Here is an 11,682-nt window from a genome sequence, read left to right on the forward strand (position 1 = left end):
TCTAATCTTAGTTAATAAACGGTGAGAATTTCCCCGGTCGCTCTCGATAGGGACATGCTAAAACAACTGTGGTTAATGTAAGGGCCGCATTTACAAAGAGCGACCAGAGCGTCCCATCAGCAAGACTGTACCTCTCAATCTCTTTCCTGCCACAGACTTAGGGAACAGTCTGAACATTTTATACAGATCCGTTCTGAAGTTATCTCAGGTTTTGCAGTTTGCTGCAATTGAAACCAGTGAGCATTTGTTCCTCTGCTGTCTGTATAAGATAAGAAATAGGAGTAGGAGTAGACATTGAAATAAAAGACGGCAAATATTTCATGTCCAGGTATTGAGGACAAACCTGCACCAGCCTGTGCAAATGTTACAGACCCACGCAGTTCCAAAATGGATACAAAGCAGTGTTGTATTTTGCACCGATTTCTGCCTGTCCGCTGCAACTTTAGATAAGTTCAGAGAGGCTTGCGGCGAATTATATTAAGGACTAGATATCGCGTTTAAAGATTGGTGTTTAAATGTTGCGATATGAAGGAGTGCAAGGACGAAATGTCAAAGTATAAAACTATACAATCGACTTATAACAAGTACCTTAGCATTTCAGAAAACCTTGGCACCGTTAAAACATAGAATAAAGATGAAAAAATACTGGAAACGGAAGCTGACTGTCCAAATAGGTCTGTACATTTGTGCTGAATTTGACCGAACCATCATTTTTCTAAACTGTAATTCTTTCTATAATAATTTATGTTCATTTATATATGTATCTAAAATATGAATTTCCAATATTTGGTTGAAATTATGCATGAACCAGTATCCATTTTAGTTGTTTTATAATTCATACATATTTCGCCACTTGGACTATTATAGGTCAAATGTAAATTTTCCCGGATTATCAACGATATTATCTTTTTGATGGTCTTGCGGTAATTGGTCCGAATCTGGTGAAGAACACAGACAAGATGAAGCAATGTATAAGTGAAAAGGTATTTCTGAAAGCTTCATTCCAATCTGAAAAAAATCAGGGGCTGCAGAAAAATAACGACTTGCATTTATATAGCGCCTGGCCACAGCGCAAAAACATCACAAAATACTTGCCCTCCGATTAATTACAACTGGGATACAATGCGAGGGGGTGGGACAAGATCCCACTGACAGCGATGAGGTGGATAATCGGTTGATCAGCTGTTGGGCAGGACAGGAATAATTATTTTTATTTTTTTTGAATAATACCTCAGGATCTTTAATGCTCACCTGGCCCACTGCAGGGCGACACTGCCGACCATGCAGCACTCCCTCGGCACTGCAATGCTCGGTCAGCCTGGATTGTACCCACAAGCTTCTTCTGCCTTCGAGTTGTGTATCAGGAACTTTGCACTCACGGTTCATGACCTGGTCTGAACCCTTCATGAGAGCCCCGCCGCATAATTACTCCCAAACACGGATTATCATTTATTCTCTCAGCCCCGAAGTAGACTTTTAGTTAACCAATATCATGTTATGTTATATTCTATTTTTCATATCCATGGCCTTTCAGTACTCTCTGAATCATTTAGAACCGGTAATCCTCTCCGAAGTTGCAGGATTTTTTTTTGAAAATCTCAGCATTTTGATGACTTAGGCAAAAAATTACATTAGTTTTCCAGTGAGCAAATCCTAATTGAACATGACACCAAAATCCTTATTTACTTAAAGCCTACAGTGTTCATTGGGCGCTCAGTGTTGTATCTAAAGGTCACCCTGCGCACAATGCCCCAGTTGTACTGTCAGTACCAGTGTGACACCAGCAGTATCTAAGAGAAAGCGACTGCAGTTATACTGCCGCCTTGCATTGATCAGGTTAGGGGAAAGTGCAGCTGGCGAATAAATACCCCGCTGACTGCCTCCGAATTCCCAATGAAATTTATATCATTAGAAATATGAAGCTGAACATCCCGAGTTCCTTTTAAACTTTAGTTTTAACTGTATTAAAAAAAAAGAATTCACTCAATCAGTTTGCAATTATTTTATTGCTGACAAGCAGGGATCAGGCGTTTGAAACCGTTGCTTACAACAGCGAGAGAAACTCAAAATTGACGTGAGTTTAACACAGTGGGATTATACCGCGTCTCTTGCACCAGAGCGCTTATTTAGCGAAGGTCCAGGCTAAGCAGTATAATTTGAACGTTACTATTGAATCTGCTTCCACCACCCTTTCAGGCAGCACATTGCAGGTCACAACAATTCGCTGCGTAAAAAATGATTCCTTATCTCCCGTCTGGTTCTTTGCCAATTACTTTAAATCTGTGTCCTCTGGTTGGCGACCCTTCTGTCGCTAGAAACAATTATTTACACTATTAAAACCCTTCACAATATTGACCCCGCTATTAAAGATGAAGGAATATAAACATAAAATGCTAGAAACACTCAACAGGCCAGGTAGCATCTGCAGAGAGAAACAGAGTTAATGTTTCGTGTGTGTGTGTGTGTGTGTGAGCCTTGGTCAGAACCTGACACGTTAACCCACTTTCTCTTTCCACAGATGCTGCCTGACCTGCTGAGTATTTCCAGCATTTGTTGTCTCAATTTCAGATTTCCAGCATCGGCAGTATTTTGTACCCGGATTCAGGCTGTGGTTTGACACCTTCTCTGGGGACAGGACCATGTATATGGCGGTGGAGGGGCACCGGGGCATTCAATGGGGGTTCTTACATCAGAAAGTTGCTGACTTGCGGAAGGATTTGTGACGAACGATACACACCTAAAACATGAACTTATCTTTTCACTTTATTGATGCTGACTGAGACTTCCAGCCTTTTCCGTTTCTGGTCCAGTCGTTACTTAAAAAAAATACTTTTCAAGTTACTTGTTTTAAAGATTGGCAGTTAGTGTGAACCAAGCTCCGGTGTCCCACTATTTCTGACTGCGGCTGGACACTCGCTCCTGATCGCAGTTCAGTCACTTCTGTGTCGCTCTGCAGCCGCCAGCACCTGGCTTTAGACAACCGTCTGCAACTCGGATTGTCTTGGCCAGCACAAAGCTCCACTGTCGGGGAGCAACACGTTCAACCAGAGAATGGTAAGCACAGAAAGAGGCCATTCGGCCCATCGTGCCCGTGCCAGCTCTGTGATAGTCATCCAATGAGACCCACTCTCCCCTTTCCCCATAGCCCTGCCAATTCTTCCTTTTCAAGTATTTATTCCAGTTTGAAAGTTACTATTGAATTTGTTCCCACGTCCTTTCAGGCAGCGCGTTTCAGATCACAACTCGTGTAAAAAATCTCATCTCTCCTCTGATTCTTTCCCCGACCACCTTAAATCTGTGTCCTCTGATTATCGACCCTCCTGCCACTGCAAAGCGTTTCTCCTTATTTACTCCTCATTATATTGACCCCTCAGTTAAATCTCCTCCTAACCTTCTCTGCTCCAAGGAGAACAACCCCAGCTTCTCCAGTCTATCCAAATAACTGAAGTCCCTCATCCCTGGAACCATTCGAGTAAATCTCCTCTGCTCCCTCTCCAAGGCCCAAACATCCTTCCTAAAGTGTGGTGCCCAGAATTGGACACAATATTCCAGCTCGGGCCGAACCCAGTGATTTATAAATGTTTAGCATAACTCCCTTGCTTCAGTACTCTAGGCCTCTGTTTATTTATGTTGAGGGCATCGTTTCAAAAGCAAAACACTCTCAAAACATTGAAATAAACGAATTTGCTTATAACTCTGCAGAAGGTTGAAATGATGCCCTGAGCATTATTTTTATATTACTGGGCTTGCAGCTGTACTGACTGGCGTTATCAACAGTGACTACACTCCAAAAGTACTTCATTGGCTGCAAAGCACTTTGAAACGTCCGGTGGTCGTGAAAGGCGCTATATAAATGCAAGTCTTTTTCTTTCTTTCTTTCGGCTGATGTCAAATTAAAGGCCTTCTCTGAAACGACTTTGGAGTCAGATAGATACCCGACTGCAGAGGTTTGGATCCATAGGAAGTGGAAATCAGTTCGCACTGACGCAATGGTGATTTTCAAATGCCCTTCTAAGAGGGCGAGAATGAAGTAATTTGAAATGGCCTGCAGAGTGTGACACAAAACCCTTTCAAATCAGTTCAGGGATCCCCAGTACAACTAGTGCAGTATTGTTTTTAAAATGCTGCTTGAGAATATCATTGCAATTCCCCTGCATCAGTTGGCAAAGAATGGAATGAAGCCCTGCGAAGCAGAAGATCCCAATTTCTATTCCTGAGTTAGTTGATCCCAGCCAGGCTGACAGAAAGGATACTCCAATTGCCCGCAGGTCCCCTGGTGGGGGAAAGCAGACAGGATTTCCTCCTCCTGCTGGTGATTGGATGTATGGAGAACAGGCGTGGGTGGGATTAGTCTTGGTTGTGATGCCTCTGGTAGTTGAATAGCCTACCAATCGCTGTCTAGACTCCCTCGTGGAGAATTGCCAATTCAGCGAGGCAGAGCCTGGTGCCCTTGGTTGGACTCCAGTGATAGGCAACATCTTGAGGAGGGGAGAGAATTGCCAAAAAACAGATGCTAACACTTCTTTATCTACTTGTATTTTATTTGGCAAAAATTCATCCCAGAAATGATGGGCTGAAATGGCCTCTTTCCATGCTGTAAATTTCTATGATTCTATGATTTATAATTGAGCCTAATGAGCTGGCATGTCTGGAACTAGGGGGCACAGTCTCAGGATAAGGGGTTGGCCATTTAAGACAGAGATGAGGAGGAATTTCTTCACTCAGAGTGTTGTGAATCTCTATCTCAGAGGGATGTAGAGGCTCAGTTGTTGAGTATATTCAAGGCTGAGATCAATAGATTTTTGGAGTCTAGGGGAATCAAAGGATATGGGGATCGGGCGGGAAAGTGGAGTTGAGGTCGGTGATCAGCCATGATCTCATTGAATGGCGGAGCAGGCATGAGGGGCCGAATGGCCTACTCCTGCTCCTATACTCATTGGTGTTTAGAAGAATGAGAGGTGATCTTATTGAAACATATAAGATACTTGAGGGGGCTTGACAAAGTAGATGCAGAGAGGATGGTTCCACTATTGGGGGAATCTAGAACTAGGAGTCATAGTTTCAGAATAAGAACTGAGATGAGGAGGAATTTCTTCTCTCAGAGGGTTGTAAATCTGTGGAATTCTCTGCCCCAGAGAGCTGTGGAGGCTGGGTCATTGAATATATTTAAGGTGGAGATAGACAGATTTTTGAGCGATAAAGGAGTGAAGGGTTATGGGGAGAGGGCAGCGAAGTGGAGCTGAGCCCAGGATCAGATCAGCCATGATCTTAATAAACGGTGGAGCAGGCTCGAGGGGCCGAATGGCCGACTCCTTTCTTATGTTCTTATGAGCAGGTGCTGGTGACAGCGACACAGAGTGAGGCATAGGTTGTATCTTTGCAACTGGCTATAACTGGTCCAGGTTGCTTTTGCACTACATGACGTGCTACGGGTGGGTTTATTTTAGCACTGTGCCCCCCCCCCCACCCCCCGCCCCCCAACCGCCTCCTTGAAATCCCTGTAACTTGGGGCAGATCTAACTTTGTATAAAACATGCCATTCCCGTTAATTAGGGTCACTCACTCAACCGTTTACAAGAAAAATTTACACCCAAGCTTCACCTGGGCAATAAGTCTGGGAGCTCGACATGAACGTAACGTATTAAACCAGCAACAGAAACGACACTAAACCAACCTGACACAAGACGGTGAACATTCTGTATAATTCCGTGCTGTGAGACATACCTTGTTCTAGGAAAGCTGTGGTATATATGTCAATCCAGCAGGCAGTAACATGATTGCAGGATTCTGTGAGAACCATCTATTGGGGAAATTAAGTGTGTGCAATGGTTCAGTTCCACTCGGTATAATCTATTCTGCTGATATCTTTCTATCCTGTTTTCAGAAATAAACTGAAATAAACTCGTAAATTAACATTAATCTCCAAGTAGAGTTATTTTGAAAGTTTTTTTCTCAGTAAATACCTATTTAAGGACATTAAGATATATAATATGAGGTGGATGAGAGAGTGAGCTGAAATTGGTTAGGGTCTCAGAACATTGATCGGAATCAGTGATTGATATTGGGGAGATGCGTGCCCTGTGCAACGGAATTTTAAATCTATTTATTAAGAATGAGTTTACTATTTTGTTACACAAAATTCAGGGAGGAAATCCGCCCGAGTTGTAGCTGGGCGATGGAAGTGCATTAGGCCAGGGAGTCTTTGCAAGTCTCAAATAGATATGAGGGGTGAACATCATATTTTGCCCACGCAGTGCTGCGATTAAATAGTTTGGCAGAAATAATCCACCTCAAATCGAGCTCCGTGCAAGTAGATGGGAGCTCGCGGGATTCGCTGCGAGAATCGGGAAGTCGAACCCAAATTGTTTTAAGTTAAATGCAATCACCTCAAAGGATTGTGATAAAACAGAGACGAGGCGCGGCTTATGTGGAGATTCGCCGGGCAGTGAAAGTATCATTGTTGGATTCGATTGGAAAAAAATAGCAAGTTCCACTGATATGAAACAATTGATATTTAGAGCAATATTTTGAGGGCAGTCTGTCTGGGAGGGCTGACTACAGCGATTGGGATTTATCGCACATTACAGCAGGATATCAGACAGAAATTGTAATAACACAGAGTCGGGCAGTCATCATTGAAAAAGTGTGGGTTTGTCCACAATATTCGGCTGGTGAAGTAGAATATCTGAGCCAAGGGGAGGTTGCATTTAGGAAAGCGGACAATGTATTGTGAGCACGAATCTATCCGTGAGGTGCCCATTGAAACACGCGTCTCAATTGAATTCTCTGCAAAGCTCGCCTCCCGTCACAAGTCGCCACTTGTTTAGGTCCCGCCGCGAAACAAATGAATCATTTGGCCGGGTTTTTTTTACAATGTTTGCCTGACTCGGCTTCCTCCCCTCTCCTCTCACCGTGCGACCTTTGCTCAGTGTGCTGTGTGTATAGTGTGTGTTGTGTGTCGCCCGCTCTATCCGCGCAGCGCATCCAATTCTAAGCGGAGTGTTCTGGGCGATGGGGCTGAAAAATAGGGTCCACTAAACGCGTGGGTATGTCCCCGACCTCCACAAACCGCCACCCCCTCCCCCCCCGCTCCACCCTCCACCCCAGCCGGCAGCTCAGTGTTTGCATTCGATTTACACTCAGATCAAGAGAAGGATTAGAGAAAGAAGCCCTGATTTGTGGAGTGAATCCATACACACACACACACATATATCTATCTATATATCTGCCTGCATTCATTGCAAAGCACCCGGCCATCGCCAGACTGGTTTGTGCATTGGACAGTGTGAATGCAGCGGCTGCAGAAAGTCCCCAGCCAAACCTCCCTCGGGCTCAGAGCAAGCGCCGCCGGTCGGCGGGGGAATGAGCTGCCTCGGGCGGCCGGGTCTCTCTGCACGGAGCAGGCCGGAGGATAGTGGTTGGCGTTTGAAACAAAACGGAAAAAGCAAATGCCGAACCAATAGGTGAGTGCCTGGCCAAGAGTTGGGTTTCTGACTGCAGACAAATCCGTAAAGATGTTATGTTGCGGGGTCTGCAGGCTGCTGGGGGTGCTCGGGCCGGTTAGCACACTTGCTCTCAGGGACCATGGCTGTTCTGAGGGCAATGCTTTGTGAGATGGTCCGCAGTGGCCGCACAGTGTGTCCACAGCTTTCTCAAAGCCCGAGAGGCCAGCCAGCACCGCCAGTGTCAGCACTGCAGCAGGATTACTGGGCTCATTAAACACTGAAAATAATCGACTCAAGGCCAGTTTCCAGCCCAGAAATAATACATTGTTTCTGTTGAATTGAAACAAATCACAGAAATACCAGCAGATTTTGATTGAACGAACCGATTTGAAATATTAATCTTTTCGCATTCTCGGTGAAAAAAAATAGTGTGCTTTTGATCAAACCTTTGAACTCCAGCTACTGCCCAGTATCTGTTAAACGTTGCATCTTGTAAAATATCAGTTGTTCAGCGGCGGGTCGGTGTAAGTGGCCAACTGAGTTTATCCAAAGATAGATTTCAGCAGTTGCCATGTTCCATCGTGTTAGTGGTGCGTGTGTGTGTGTCTGTATGTGTGTCTGTATTCTCTGTCTGTGCCTGTGTGTGTATGTGTCTGTATCTGTCTGTGTCTGTTTGTGTGTGTGTCTGAGTGTTTGTCTGTGGCTGTCTGTGTGTGTCTGTATGACTGTCTATATTCTATGTCTGTGTGTTTGTCTGTGTGCGTCTGTTTGTATTCTCTGGCGGTGTGTTTGTCTGTGTGTCTGTGTGTCTTTCTGTATTCTGTGTTTGTGTGTGTGTCTGTGTGTCTGTCTGTATGTTTGTCTGTATCTGTCTGTGACTGTCTATGTGTCTGTGTTGTGTGTCTGTGTGTTTGTCTGTGTTGTCTGTCTGCGTGTCTTTCTGTGTGTTTGTCGGTGTTGTCTGTCTGTGTCTATCTGTCTGTGTGTCTGTCTGTCTGTGTCTCTCTGTCTGTCTGTGTGTCTGTTTGTCTGTGTGTCTATTTGTGTTGTCTATCTGTGTGTATATTATTACACACATGCTCTATCCATTGCAATCTTACTTCCACCGATTCATCTCCCAATGAGACTTATTGTACTCTTGGGATTTCCAGTCTTGGCATTCCTTTTCTGACCGCACTGGTTCTTTTCATGCAAGATATATTTATGAGATTAAAATGTGCAGTTGGCACTTTAGGTATAGATATGTTGAACTGTACACAAACAATCTAATATGTTCTTGTAAAGAAACCGAAGACAAAATCAACATTGATTTAAATTCAATTCGAAAGAAGGAATGATCCCTCACAACTTAAAGCTAAAAAAAAATAAGAGACAGCAGGTCCAAGCTTCTTAAAAATCCTTGCCTGAATAGTCAGAACTGTGGCATTCTTGCCATCCATTTAGAATATAATTAGGATCCACAGCACAGAAACTGTCCGTCCGACCCAAGTGCTCAACATGGGGGTTTATACTGCACACCAGCGTCCTCCACACTATCACCTCTCAGTACTTCTCCATACCATTCTCCTTTATGTACGCGTCAAGCCTCCCCTTAACTACACCATCTACTTCAAGCACTCCCTGTGGAGCGAGTTCCACATTCTCACCACTCTCTCTGTAAAGAATTTCCTCCAAAATACCTTATTTAACCTGTTAGTGACTATCGTGTATCTATGCCCCCTTGTTCTGGCCTCACCCACAAGTGGAAATAATTTCTCCCTATCGAACCCCTACACCTCTTGGGCTCTTTTCTAACAAAAAAAAACACCCAGCAGTTCATTTACTTAAAATAAAATCTTTCTTTAAAGGGGCAGCAAAAGGTTAATCAAACATGCATTAATTTTTGTCACAAAAACTTCATTTGCATGCACAAGTCTGGCTGTTCAATCCCAGCATCAACACACAAGACATTTGTCGCCACAGTTCATTGTCACAATCTAATACCAGAGTAAAACATTCAGGAGACAAGTTCATAGTTTATCTGAGTGTAGACATGGATTACGAAAGGACCCTCTCCTCTTTGACCCAGGTAAACCACATTGTGCCTTGACAAGATCGACACCAGCGGCTTATCACTTCCATTCGTATGTTGTATAAGTTTGACTTTTGAAGCATAATAAACACTCAAGTAAATTCACACCATGCAAACTCTTACATTACCATCGCAGCTCAACCTAACTCATTTCTGTGTTTAGTTACAACAGGCAGATTACTTAAACAATCTACTTCAATATACCATTTATTAAGCGTAAATGGAAACCAATGAAAAATATATTCAGAACAGATACCAGGAATACAAATTGCATTTAGAGTTTGGAATAATCTGGTAGGCAAGTAAAGAGTCAAAATAAATCAGGATATTCAGCCACTTCAGTTATTAGCTGGCATGGCAAGACTTGGGGGGAGAATTTTGAGCTGATTGGCTTTTCTCATCCCAGCATTTCCTAATGGTTTTATCACAATAGACAGATGCACACAGTTCATTTTCATGTTAAAATGACACAGGCACAGCAAGCTAAAGGCTGACTTCCTCTTCATCAAAACAGTGTTCAGGCTTACACGTTATTTCGCACACACACACACTTTAGACAAACTTTAAACTCATAAGGAAACCCTCTGGTAGATGATGTGAAGTCTTATTGTACAGAACCCCAGAAAAAAACAGGGCTTTGAGTAGACAGTAAATTTCTTAATATCCACAAGTCACTAAAGGTTCGAGAAACAACAAGTGTCCAGTGAATGAATTCCATGGGACTGGCTGTTAGCTCACAGTTGAGGATTTAAATGTTTTGTTTGGACATAAGGCACACCAAAGAATTTCTGCGGGGTGTTTCCCGCTTGACCACCGTAACTTCGGCGAAAGAGCTGTGGAAAATCGCAGTAACTGTTTCAAATCAAACCTCCCCCTCCCACCCCCAATCAAAATTGTAACTGCAAAGCAATAATATAAAAAAATTACATAATCGACAGTCAAATCAAAAACCCTTTACTAAGGTTGTTTATAGGACTGCCCCTTCTCTCACACATGACTTTTATTTTAATAATCTGAATATCAAGATGACAGGTGTACGTTGCATACCTTGTTGAGGGAGGGAAACATATTGAATCACCAGGATGCCAGAGCAATGTCATTGTTGAAGGGGGAGTTAAATTAATTGAACCAAGGTTAATTATAAAAAAAACAGAAAGACTTGCATTTATGTAGCGCCTTTCACAATCACCGGACGTCTCAAAGCGCTTTACAGCCAATGAAGTACTTTTGAAGTGTGGTCACTGTTGTGATGTGGGAAACGCAGCAGCCAACTTGCACACAGCAAGCTCCCACAAACAGCAATGTGATAATGATCAGATAATCTGTTTTTGTTATGTTGATTGAGGGATAAATATTGGCCGGGACACCTGGGATAACTCCCCTGTTCTTCTTCGAAATAGTCCCAAAGGATCTTTGATGTCCACCAGAGAGAGCAGAAGGGCCTTGATTTAACATCTCATCTAAAATATGGCACCTCCGACAGTGCAGCATTCCCTCAGCACTTTACTGGAGTGTCAGCCGAGATTTTATGTGTTCAAGTTTCTATAGTGTGACTTGAACCCACAACCTTCTAATAGCAAAGGCGAGCATGCTACCCACTGAGCCACAGCTGACACTGTGCAACCAGACCATTACCTTATGTAGCCAGTTGTTCTGATACTTTTCATAGAATAGGGGGATCTTACAGTATAAATGAAGACCATTTCACAGAATCAAAGAATGATGCAGCACAGAAGGAGGCCAATCAGACCATCGTGCCCGTGCCAGCTCTTTGAAAGAGTGATCCAATTAGCCCTACTCCCCTGCACTTTCTTGTAGCCGTGCAAATGTTTGCACTTCTCTTTTGAAAGTTACTGGCCTGGAATTTGAGGTCATGGCGCTGGCCGCTGACCTTGAAAAAAGCTGCCCACAAAGATTTAGCGACCTCCGTAGTGTGAATTTCAGCTCTTCCGATGTTAGTTTGAATCTGGCGGCAAATCTAATGAATTACCAGCATCCAGCAACAGTGATGTCATCAAGCAGGCTGAGCAGCCAATCACATTGAAGAATTTCTCACAGACAGCAAACCAGGAAGTAAAATGCACAGATTATAATTTACTTTTATAGAGAGCGAAATTAAGATTGGGACATACACATACATAAGAACATAAGAATTAGGACCAGGAG

This window comes from Pristiophorus japonicus, unplaced genomic scaffold, assembly GCF_044704955.1.
Source record: "Pristiophorus japonicus isolate sPriJap1 unplaced genomic scaffold, sPriJap1.hap1 HAP1_SCAFFOLD_581, whole genome shotgun sequence".
Taxonomy (NCBI): Eukaryota; Metazoa; Chordata; class Chondrichthyes; family Pristiophoridae; genus Pristiophorus; species Pristiophorus japonicus.